The following is a 12,653-nucleotide window of genomic DNA, read 5'->3' as shown; positions in this document are numbered from 1 at the left end:
TCTTCATTTGAGAGAAAAGTGTATATTGTAATTATTCCAAGATTGGGGTTGTAAGAGACTTCATCATCTCTTGTGAATCTTTTGGTCACTTTGGAAATATGAATAGACTTCAATGATATATCCTAGAGTGTATTTGTCTATTCAGTAAATTTGATAAGAAAGATCATATAGCAGTTTAACCAAAACTATCACATCGAAACTTTTAAAAATGTGGTTGAACTCTGATGACCTTCTAAAATGCATTTATCTATTCAAATTCAAAATTCAAAAAAGACAAAAATAAAATGTAGTACGTACTCTTAGTCAAAATTAGTACAGGGTCATTTTGAATCTGTTAGTCATTTTAAAAGCATGGGTGATCTAATAGCCTCTTAACGTGTATTAGCTATTCAGATTTAAAATTTAAGAAAATGATCATGTAACAATTTTAGGTAATATTTTTTAGTTAGTTTAAAAGTAAAAGTGGAGATCCAATGGAGTACATTTATTTATTCAAATTTAAAATTTAAAAATGATCGTATACTAATTTTGATCAAAATTATTTTATAAGTAATTTTGATTCAATTAGTTACTTTGGAAACATAAATAAAATCTCATAACCTCCTATGAAGCATATATTTATTTAAATTCAAAATTTTAAAAAAGAATTATAGAATCTAAATAGGCGCTAAGAGAGAGGGAAGGTTAATAATGCCTTTTAAAATCTAAATATTTTTAAAGCATATTTTAGAATTTTACAATAGAAATAAAATAATGAAAATAATTTAAAAATTAGAGTAACAAAAAATAAGTACACAGATAAGATGGACACAAAAATTTAATGTATTTTAATAATTTCTAAGTTCCTACTTTATTATTTAGTAATTCGTTAGGTAAATCAAATTCACTATGTTTTTTCCTTTCTAAAACTGATTTTGATGGGAAGAAACCTATACAAAAGTTTAGCTTAAATAAGATAAAAAAATTGAAGTGCCCTAAGCCATAATAAATAATACAAGAGGAAAGTTATAAGACGGTTAAAAAATAATATTAAAAGATTATACCAAGTTAATTATATTCAACTCTGTTAGTAGAAATCTACTGAAAGAGTATAAGAAGAGGTTTTGAATGCCTTTTTTTTGAACGCCTTTTGATTCTTGATTGTGATTAATTGATTTTTTTTGTCTTTATATAAGTGGTTTTTCTAATACTATAGTCAATCGAAATGTTTATTCAGTTCCCTGGATGAATTATTATCCGAATGATTATTCTTCGCCTATTGCCCACTCTCCGATTGCTCGTATCTTTCTTTTGATCGTCTAGAAATACTTTGTGATCATCTAGAATAACTTCCACATTTCCTTTTTTTTGTCTAGATAAGATGTGATTTCCATGTTGACTATGTCTTCCAATTCTCTTATCATCTCTTGGACCAAGTTCTTAGTTGACTAGGTTATTTGGTTACTCAAATTTATGTTGTGATTGTTTAAAATTACAGTCGATCTAAAACTTTTTTAGTCGCCTAAAAAATAAAATTTTTATGTTATAAATAAATTAGTTCGAATAAGCATAAAACTTACAAATATTTTGTAAGTGATCAATAGTGCATTTTGCATCAAGGCAAATCCTCTAGAGCCACTCACTTATAGATTAGTAGACTAAAGGCAAACTTCAATTGACTATTTGTTGACTTTGATTTCGAAGCTCTTATTGATTTCTAGGTCAAGTCAACATCTAGTTGTACAAGAGCTATCCTTGTTCTAGAGTTGAAAGTCACTTCCTTACACAACTCTCAATTTCATTTTTTGCAGAAAACCTTGTCTTGGATTTTTTAAAGTTCTGTCGGGTATTTGGTTTGTTCGAACAATTAGGTCATTTACTTGCTAAATGTCTAGTCATGTTGACCCCTTTAGACTTCTCTTACTAAATGTTTGATTTTGCCAACCTATTTGGACTTCTCCAGCTAAAAGTCTAGATTTCTTTTGCTAATGTTTGATCCTACCAACTAATTTGGACTTCTGCTAAATGTTTAATCATACTGATCCACCTAAATTTCTCATATCAAATGTTTGATCTCACTTATCTATCTACACTTCTCCCACCTTGTCAAAATTTTCACACTTACACACTTGATATATATGTTAGATTATATAGGGTCTAGCAGAAGAATAGATTATATAGGGTCTAACTTTAAATTTATTGTCATTAGTTTAAGATGCACCAACAAGAGTAACATACAATAGTATTACATGGCTAATTATACCCAAAGTTATCACGTATTTTTATTTGCATTTCATTTTTTTATAAAAAAAAATTAATTTACTCAAACTTAGAGATTTATCACTTTATTTTAATTATTATTTATGATAACTTTCTTAAAAATATAACTTTTAAAAATTTTTATAATCTTTCAATATTTTTAAATTTATCTTAAAAAAAATCATATTTTTAAAATATAAAAGAATTTATGTCATCGTGCTCTCTTTTTTTTTTAATTTTTTGTATGATATTTTAAATTTTAAATTTATAAAATGTAAATAACTTTTTTTTTTTTAATTTTACTTTTTTATACATTTTAAATTTATAACTATAGTCATTTTTAAAATTTATCATAAAATTTATACTTTTTTTACTCTTTATCATTATTTTTTAAAAAATATTTTTTAACATATATTTTTATAATTTATAATTTACCGTTTTAATCAAAACTGTAGGTGTATGTGTTAAATTAATTGTGGTAAATTTTCAAAGGATGCATCTAAAATTTGAGAATGTCTAAAAGATACACTTAACTCTCATTTTTTCCAAAGGACTCACCTGATTTCCATTTTACCCCTCTTGTGCACATCAGATATCATTTACATTTTCCCAAGCATCCGAGCCACATTAAAGAAAAAAATATTTTGTTGATTCAGATTCATGTAACCAATAAAGAACATCACAAGATAAGTTGTTGTGGACAGCGGCAAAGAAAAAATTGATATGGATGATATGCAAGAAGAGGAAGATATTATCTTAATTCTGAAGGAGGCTGAGAAGGAGGTAGGAAGGATTACCAAAGTTAACAAAATGAGATTGAAAGTCATTGTCGTAAGTTTGTATTTACACATTAATTAGTTTGATTTCAATCACTAATTTTTTGTTTATGGTAGTATGTCAAGAAACAATTTAAGACTCCTTGAAGAAAAAAATAAGATGAAGATGTGGCCTACTTGTTAAATACATTAGAAAAATTAAAGTATGGTAGTTTCAACTCCTCATTACATAATTAATTTATTTTTATCACAATTTTAATAATTTATAGGTTCTCATATTATTTACCTTATTGAAAGTAATTGATTTTCTTTGTAGACCTACTACATAATTTGTTTGGGAGGAAGTAACTTTTTATTTAGCTATGATTTTTTTATTCTATGGTGTAAATGGTGATGTTTTTTTTACAATAGGAGAGTTAATTAATACCTATTATTCGATTATGTTTAGGGGGACCACCTCATCTGATAGGTTATACAACAAGTCTACATATTATTCAAATGACTATATTGTAAGGAATTGAAATTATTTGATAATATATAATGTTTGAATATTATATTAATTAATTACTTATGTATTTGCACAATTGTAGTCAACATCAAAATGTTTGGAAGTTTGCCATGGTACATATCATAAAGACCGATATGAAAGAGAGAGATGTTAGGTATATTTTTATACCTATGATCACTAATAATGCACACTTTTACTTGCTATCTATCAACACAAAAGTAATGACTTTCAATCATTACCATTATCTTGCACATAATGGTAAATCATTATCAAAATTTTAAAGTAGTGGTGATATTCATGTTTATGTTAGTATTGCAGTATAAATTATAATTTATGTTAGTTTTCCATTTCATTTTTATAGGTATCTAAATTAAAAAATTATGCTCATGAGAAACTTGCTACTCTTCATCCTTCTTTCGACTATCACTATCCCATTGACAAATGTGTCTATGTCACAGTTGATTATTCACAACTACAAGCTAGGTAAGTGAAAAAATAATATGAAAAATAAAATTTTAAATTATATTTGAAATACTAAATTGCTCATATTATTTATAGTAATGTATGTGGCTTCTTTGTGATATAATACATTAGATGTCTGCTATATGATATGAAGATAGACTTCAAATAAATAGACATTAAAAAATTTAGAATTGATGTATTAGTATCAATTTTGAGGGATATGTACTAAAAATTTCTATTTAATTATCCATTTTGTTATGACAAGAATAATTGGGTGGGATTGTAAAGTTTTATTTGTACGACACAACAGAGCTATGGTTTAATCAGTCTTGTGCAATTTGTATACTATAATTTGTAATAATCTTAATACTATATTGAATAATTGTAATATGGTTATGTTATTATGTTGTTAATCGATAAAATATTGAATAGTGTTATATATGAAATGTGAAATTTATATTGAATTATCACAAGAATCACTTTATTGTCAAACCAAATAGAATACACAATGTCTATTGGTAGGGTGATGTTAATCTTTGAAACTACCACCACCCTCATGATATCAACAAAATATTGTGGTGCTTGTTTAGGAAGATCAACACCACATTAGCATTGGTGTTTCAAAATTAGCACTATAGTTTGTGTCAATTGGTACGAGTCCATAATTTCTTGTAGGAATATCAAAACCATGATTTCGTAACAACTCTACCTTCCCTACACTACCTTCTTCCAACACATGTCAAGATTTTTAATTGCTCTAGGTCTATCAATGAGTTTTAGTCTAAACTCATTAATGGACTTACCAAGCTCAAATTGAACATATTCCAACTCCTGTGAGTTCCTGGAGTGCACTTGAGTCCTATTCTACCCTCCTTTACATGTTTGAAAGACTCTTTAGTAGTGCTAAAATGTTTATTAATCTTTCATCACTCTGTGGTGTTGATCTTCCAACACCAACACCTTGGTGGTATTAGTCTTCTTTCAAACCAGGACCACCTTGTGTCTAGTCTTAACACTGTGGTGTTGGTTTAGGAGGACCAACACCACATTAGTGCTGGTGTTCTGAAATCAGTACCATAGTCAGTGTCAATTGACACGGATCCATAACTCCTTGTAGAAGTATCAAAACCATGATTTCACAATAGCGTCAAGTGGTGTTTTTATAGATCTTCCAACATCAACATGGTGTTGATCACATCAACATTACAGTACTGTTGATCTTTTGACACCAGCACCATAATGGTGTTGGTTGATAATCGTTATTTTATCATAATATTTTAATGCTTATACTCATTATTTTAATCCTCTCATGTGTTTTAATTCGTGTTTATATCGTGTTTCATGAGTTAGACTCATTTTTAGGGTTTAATGCAAATTTGCTCATATTTGTGGTATAATTTCTAAATATTTGAATGTGATCTTCGTAGGTGATCAAAGGGCCTTGGACTCGAGATAGATCGATTCAAATTGAGCTTAAAGCAATGGGCTAAAGGAAGAGATTAATCTAGTTTGATTTGGATTGTTCATCTAAGATCAGAAGAAATCTGAGTCATCTATCACAATTTGACTCATCCAAGTCAAATAGGGAGTATATCAAGACCATAAATCAAGATATAAAGCCTTTGATCTAGATTTGAACTGATTCCAACCGTTGATCCAGATCCAGAGCAATTCTAGTTGTCCATTCAAATTTAGTTCAAATAAGAATGCTACAGTAGTTGGAAATCATGATTTTTTAATCAAGATTTAAAAGGCAAGGGTGTGACAGAGGATGATCTTCTTCTTCTTCCATCGAAGTTCTACTGTCATCTTCCACATCCACGCATCATGGAAACATGGTCTGGATTGCCTTCCCTATTCCTGAGTCATCCTCCACCTCCATCTATTGATGCAATCTACCGAGGCTCCTTCACCCATCGCTAGTTGCAACCTTTCCACCATAAGAGATTCATTCAACCATCGGGAATTCTTAGTCCTTGGTCAAATCTTGGGGATTCCCATCACCGAAAAGCAACAAGAGTCTATTACACAGAGAAGTAAGGGGATTCTCTACTTCCTCTGGCCATTGATTCCATCTTATACCTCCGGCGCCCACAACTTCACCGATCACCACCTTTGCCATAATTCAAGGTCATTAGGGTTAAAGGGGTTCCCATCCCTACACATCTACCTCCAGCCAACCTTCACCTCTCGGTTCATTACCATCTCATCATCTTCCGACCATCTTCATCCTCTCAAGCAAAACCTCCTTCCATTCACTATAGATGCGACAGATACAAGCTTAGGGGATTCCCTAGCTTGACTTGTGAGCTGCAATTTGATTGTTAATTCCTCTCTTCAACATTCTTTAGTTTAATTCTCAATTAGTTTAAGCTTGGATGTTCATGTTGATACTTTGATTTTGCACTCAATTTGGAGTTGATCAGTTCACATATCAGCTTGTCTCTATGTTGTTATCCATGTTTGATAGTTTACTTGCTTGTTTCCTTTAGTTCAGTATATTAGATTAGGTAATATTGTTGCTCTTTGATTGTATGAATTGGATTGTATTCATAGCAAAGTTTACTTGATTTCCTTTCAATGCAAATAGGTTAGGTTAGTTTAGGTTCTCTCAAATGCTTGTGCTTCAATTGTCGTTTAGAGTAGCTTAGGTTGTTTTTCATTATTTGTCTTTCCCATTACATCTTAAAAACCCAATCCCAAACCATTTACAAATAAATAGAATCCTAAGGTTCATCACACGCCAGCTACATTATTTGTGAGAGACGATCCAAACCATTCCCTATGCTGTATTAGTATAGAGGGAGTTTCAATAATTTTGTTTGATCTTGTATCATCATAGTATGGGTTTATCAATTTGATATCGTTGTTGGGGAATATTAGTGGCATTTGATAATTTTAAGATTATTTTCTTTTCTATTTTCACATAAAATAAAAAAAATTATGTCAAGTGAATTAAATGTTTATATATCAACGTGTTTGATTTTATATGCTTCCTATGTCTTCTAATCTTATTTGCTATTGTTTTAGAGTAAGAGCAGGAACTTTTTTTGCATACAAACATGGATTCCTATTCTTAATAGTGTGAAAGAAGAATGGAGATCCAATTGGTTAGGATCACTATTATGCTCAGACAATATGCCAGGAATCAATCTCAACATCTCAATTCAACCATGCAACCAGTGCAAGCAACAAACACCTGTGAGTCTTAGTTCTATCAACCTCAATACTATCATCCTGAGCTTCAATATTACTAGCCCAAACCCCAATATCACCCACCCATGAAACAACAAAATAGATATGAGTTATTTTTAAATACATATAATTATAATTGGGTGGATCATTCACATTTCAGGGATGAAGATTCACGAAGTCAATTTACTAAGCCATACCCAGCCTACCAGAGTCCATATGGGTTTCAAGATGATTCATTATAGTTAAAATTTGGCAATACCATAAATACTATTGAAAAATCATGGATAAATCGTTAATGTAATAAAACTAAAGCAATGTACAATACACGATGGTCGTTTGAAGGAGATACTCAAGATAAAGATCACCAAACAGCTTGTTCCAATGGGAAGATAGACACTAGCTTCGAGAGTGATGGACTAGAGTAGGAGAGGGGAAGCTTAATTTAAAGTTAACAAGTTGAGTTTTTTTTGGATTTCGAAACATTGCGGTATTGGTTTTCGAATACCAACACTATAGTGGTGTTGATCTTCGAAAACCAACACTACAATGTGTAAGAATAACTAATATTGTGGTGATGGTTTCAGCTTTAGTGTTGGTCTTCAAAAATTAGCACAATCAGCACCACAGTATGTGGTAGTTGGCACACGACTATAGCTTTGCCTACTCAGGACCAGGAGTAGACACCATATATACATTCTACACACTAAGATTTTCCATCTCATCATAAGTTTTTAGAACTCCAAGTCTCGTAGGTCCATCAATGGGGATTTCGATAAAAATTCATTAATGGGCAAAGAGATCTGATAAGCCCATTCTAACTCCTATGAGTTTTTGCAATGCCCTAAAGTTCAAATGTGCCCTTCGTTATCATTGTAAAACATTCATAGCATTGTTGAAAAGGTTTAGAAAGTTTCAGACTTTATATCAATTGACAAAAACTTATAACTTTAATTTATAAGCTCAGAATTAGGATTGCATATCATATATACATTTTTCACACTTTGATCTTCCATCTGATTGCAACTTTTCAGAAATCCACATGCCCTAGGTCCATCAATGAGTTTCAATCAAAACCTATTGATGGAGTTAGAAAACTTTGATTGGACTCATTCCATTTCCTATGGGTTAATTAGGTGCACCATATTCTGAATATGCCTTCTATTACTATCTTAAGGCCTTACCAATAGTGCTGAAAAGTTTTCAAAAGCTTCTGACTACTATGGTACTAGTCTTCGAAAATCAACACTAAAATGGTACTGAAATCCTCAAACTAGCATCACAATCTATTATAGTTGGTACACGACCATAACTTTACCTACGTTTCTTAGGACCAAGATTGGATATCATATATACATTCTAAACACTAACATCTTTCATCTCATTGTAAGTTCTTAGAAATCCAAATCTCCTAGGTCCATTAATTGATGGACTTAGAAAGCTCTAATCGGGTCCATTTCAACTCCTATGAGTTTCAACAGTACTCTGGAGTCCAAATATGCCCTACGTTATTATCGTAAAGCATTCCTAGCATTGCTAAAAAGGTTTAAAAGTTTTAGACTTTGTGCCAATTGACACGGACTTATAACTTTAATTTATAAGTTCAAAACTAGGATTACACACCATATACACACACACACACACACATACACACATTCTCCACACTTTGATCTTTCATATGATTACAACTTTTTAGAAATCCAAATCGCCTAAGTCCATTAATGAGTTTCAGTCAAAATCCATTGATGGACTAAAAAAGTTCTGATTAGACCAATTCTATATCTTGTAGGTTCATTAGGTGCACCAGAGTCTGAATATGAACTCTTTTACTATTTTAAGATATTCTCAATAGTGCTCAAAAGATTTTGACCACTATGGCGTTAATCTCTGAAAATCAGCAACACTGTGGTGCTAGTTTCAAAAGACCAACACTACTATAGAGCTAGTCTTCAAAAATGAGTATTATAGTCTGTGATAGTTGGCACACGACCATAACTTGATCTACGTGTCTTAGTATCAGGATTGGACACCGTATAAACATTCTACACACTAGCCTTTCCAATCTCAGTACAACTTTTTGGAAATTCAAATCCTTTGGGTTCATCACTAAGTTTCGATCAAAACTTATTGATGGATTTAAAATGCTTCGATTGGACTCATTCCAACTCCTATGAGTTTCTTTAATGCACAGGAGTCTAAGTGTACCCTCAATTATTGTTTAATACATTTTTAGCACTGTTCAAAAGCTTTTGAAACTTTTTGAAGTGATGGACCTAAAGAGCTCTGATTGGATCCATTCTAAGGGATACATGTTTCTGAAGTGCCCTCCTTTACTGTCATCTCGAAGCATTCACAATAGTATTCAAAAGATGGGTGGTTCTGATTTTCAGAAACTAGCACCACCCTGTGTGAGAAACACAGACATAGTGGTGCTGATTTCGATAGACTAGCACCACAATGGTGCTGATCTTCTGAAATCAACACCATAATGTAAAGAAATTTACAACAAAATATGGAGATTATCACAGAAGATACAATATATATTCAACAAAGTAAACACTTGCATTAATTTTTATAATTTTGCTTACGACAACGCCAATGTTTGTTGTTCTTTCACTTACATTTCAAGAACTAGTAAATGGTGGAGCTCGTGGACCTGATAGAGCTAGTGACATTCTACAAGACCTTTTATTATGACCAAGTTGCTTGCATCTGTTGTCTTTTTTTACCTTCCTATTATGTTTGGACTCAATGTGTACCTTCTTTTGCCTACCGGGTTGCACAAGACTATGAGGAGGTAGAATTGTAATGTGTTTAAACTAGTAACAAAATTCCTTGCTTCGACATGGGAAAATATGATCCGTGTAAGTGTCCTAATTTTGTGACTTAAAATAATACTCAAAATAATATTCTGAATCCATGTTCCGGTGTGTGATGATGATAATAGCATGCGAGCAAGGAATTCCTGAAAACTCCACTACTAGAAAAATGTTAATAGACAACGCGGAAAAAGCGTTGTTTTTGTGGGTTAAAAAGCGTTGTAAGAGGCCCTGTTGTAAAAGGGGTCCCTCAACGACAACGCTTTTTAAGCGTTGTCTTTGTTAACATCGACAACACCTTCGCAACGCATAAAAAGCGTTGTAAATATTACAACGCTTTTTGCGACGCTTTAAAAATGTTGTTTTTAATAGGTATGACAACACATTTTACAACGGTTAAAAAGCGTTGTAATTTTATTACAAATTGCTTGGGGTTTGCAACGTTTTTAAAAACGTTGTCTTTTGATTTTTTTTAGCAGTAAATAAGAAATAATATATTTTGTAAATACAAAACCATTGGCTACAAAATTTACTAAATCACATACAAAACATACAACTTATATTTACACAAAAAACATTCTTACAGCAGGTTCATAACACAAATTCATAACATACAGCAGGTCGATAACATACAACTTATACAAGTTCATAACACAAATTTAAGTTACAACTTCCAACATAGAAGCTCCATAACAGCAGCAGGTCCATAACAAAGGTTTCAACGCAACAGAAATATCATCCTCCAACAGCAGCAGGTCCATAACATTACAACAGAATATCTCCAACAGCAGCAGAAATATCATTACAACAGAATATCCTCCAACAGCAACAGAATATCATCACAACATTAGCAGCACCAAGTAACAGCAAGTGCATCACCAAGTATGGACACAACATTAGCATCACCAAGTATCAGCAGCAGAAATAGAACATGTCCATCTGCCAAATACGAGCCTGCCAAAAAATAATACTAATTTATCCAAAATATGGGCACAACAATAGCAGATTTATACACAATGAACAACGGATATCAGCATTCCATACCTACTCATAAACAGCAACAGCAGAATTAATCACAAACAGCAGAATTATACACAATGAACTATGGAGATCAGCATTCCATACACAACAACAGCAGCAGAATTAATCACAAACAAATATATATATTATAAATAAATGGAATTATGGAGATCAGCATTCCATACCTACTCATAAATATGATATTGTATACAGTCTGCCACCTCTGAACGCACCTCATCAATTTCTGCCTGAGTGTACTCAGCTGCCTTAAACTATGAACACACATATAGATTAAGTTAATTGGAAAAACAAAATTTTAATAGATGGTGAACTACTGTCCGTTGTTCTTGAAGCTCCTTGGTTATTCGCAGCTTTATCAGCTGGTGCAGCAGATGAAGCAGCACCACGAACCAAGTGAATGGTATGATCTGATTCAACACATAAGATATGAACTATCAGATAGTGATACGAATTATTTATTGTATCAAGAACCAGATGGATCTACACATTAATAACAAGCTGCAATTCCAACTATTTGAGATTGGCTACCTAAATATATCTCCCATTCATGAATTAGTCATACCACAAGTATGGAATATCTATGTTTGTGAGGTGGTTGGCATGCTGACAGGGCCTAACACAACCTGTTCCCTTTTCATCTGGTCTACAAAAAGACGTCATAGAAAGTTTTGGGTCAAGCAGTTTCGTGAGTGTGTTTAGTGTTGTATAAAACTCAAACACACAAACGGGCAGAAAGAAGATTACACAAAGATATTGAAAAGCCCTAAACTAGGTGTCACGATAGGGCTTCAAATTAGAATTTATATTTTTATCGAAAACCCATAATAAATTCAAATAAATGAAGTATAGGGGCCTCGAGTCGTGTTTTTCCAAGGACTAGTAGAAAATTGAATGAATTGAGCTTGGGTGTGTCGTGTTTTTGGGTTTTCTGAATAAAAATGGGGTTTTGGGATTTTGAAATGAAATGCAAATTCAAATTCAGAAAATAAATGGAGAATGCAATTTAATATCCTAATGATGAGCTGTTGAATCAAATACCTAATGAATCTAAGATGCAATTCAAGCTTTTATTCAAAATCTTAAACCTAAACTGTTTAAATTGAAACTTAAACCTAAGTGTGATCTAAATTCACAATCAATGGAAACAAGAAACCAAACAACTAGAATTTATTGAAATTGATCAACTAATGATAAAATGCAAGCAAGATTTCAAACAAAGCCAAATGTCATCTGATACTTCAACAAAAGCTTGGCACTGAACAGTAAGTGTGGTTTTCAGCTATTTGGCAACGAGACTTAAACCATCCTAACAACAATCAACTAACCGAATTCACTGAGCTAACATCAAACCAAACCATAAGATTGCACATCCTTAACACCTGATACGTGGGACTGAAGAAGCTTGGCACTGAACAGTGGATTTTGAAATCGAAATCAGAAAATCAGTAATGAAGATGGCAATGGAAAGGATAAAACTCAACTAATCAAACTCTAAAACACTTCTAATTCAAACACAACTAAGAATTAACCAAATACTGAATTCACAAAGCTGCAAAGGAAAGAAACTTGACAAGAACTGCAATTACAGAATCTGTAAACTGAAATCAGAAACAAAAC

The sequence above is a fragment of the Curcuma longa genome, chromosome 14 (assembly GCF_044706935.1).
Source record: "Curcuma longa cultivar G26 ecotype Majalengka, Jawa Barat chromosome 14, ITB_CL_G26_1.1, whole genome shotgun sequence".
Classification (NCBI taxonomy): domain Eukaryota; kingdom Viridiplantae; phylum Streptophyta; class Magnoliopsida; order Zingiberales; family Zingiberaceae; genus Curcuma; species Curcuma longa.
Note: the sequence above shows the minus strand (reverse complement) of the source record.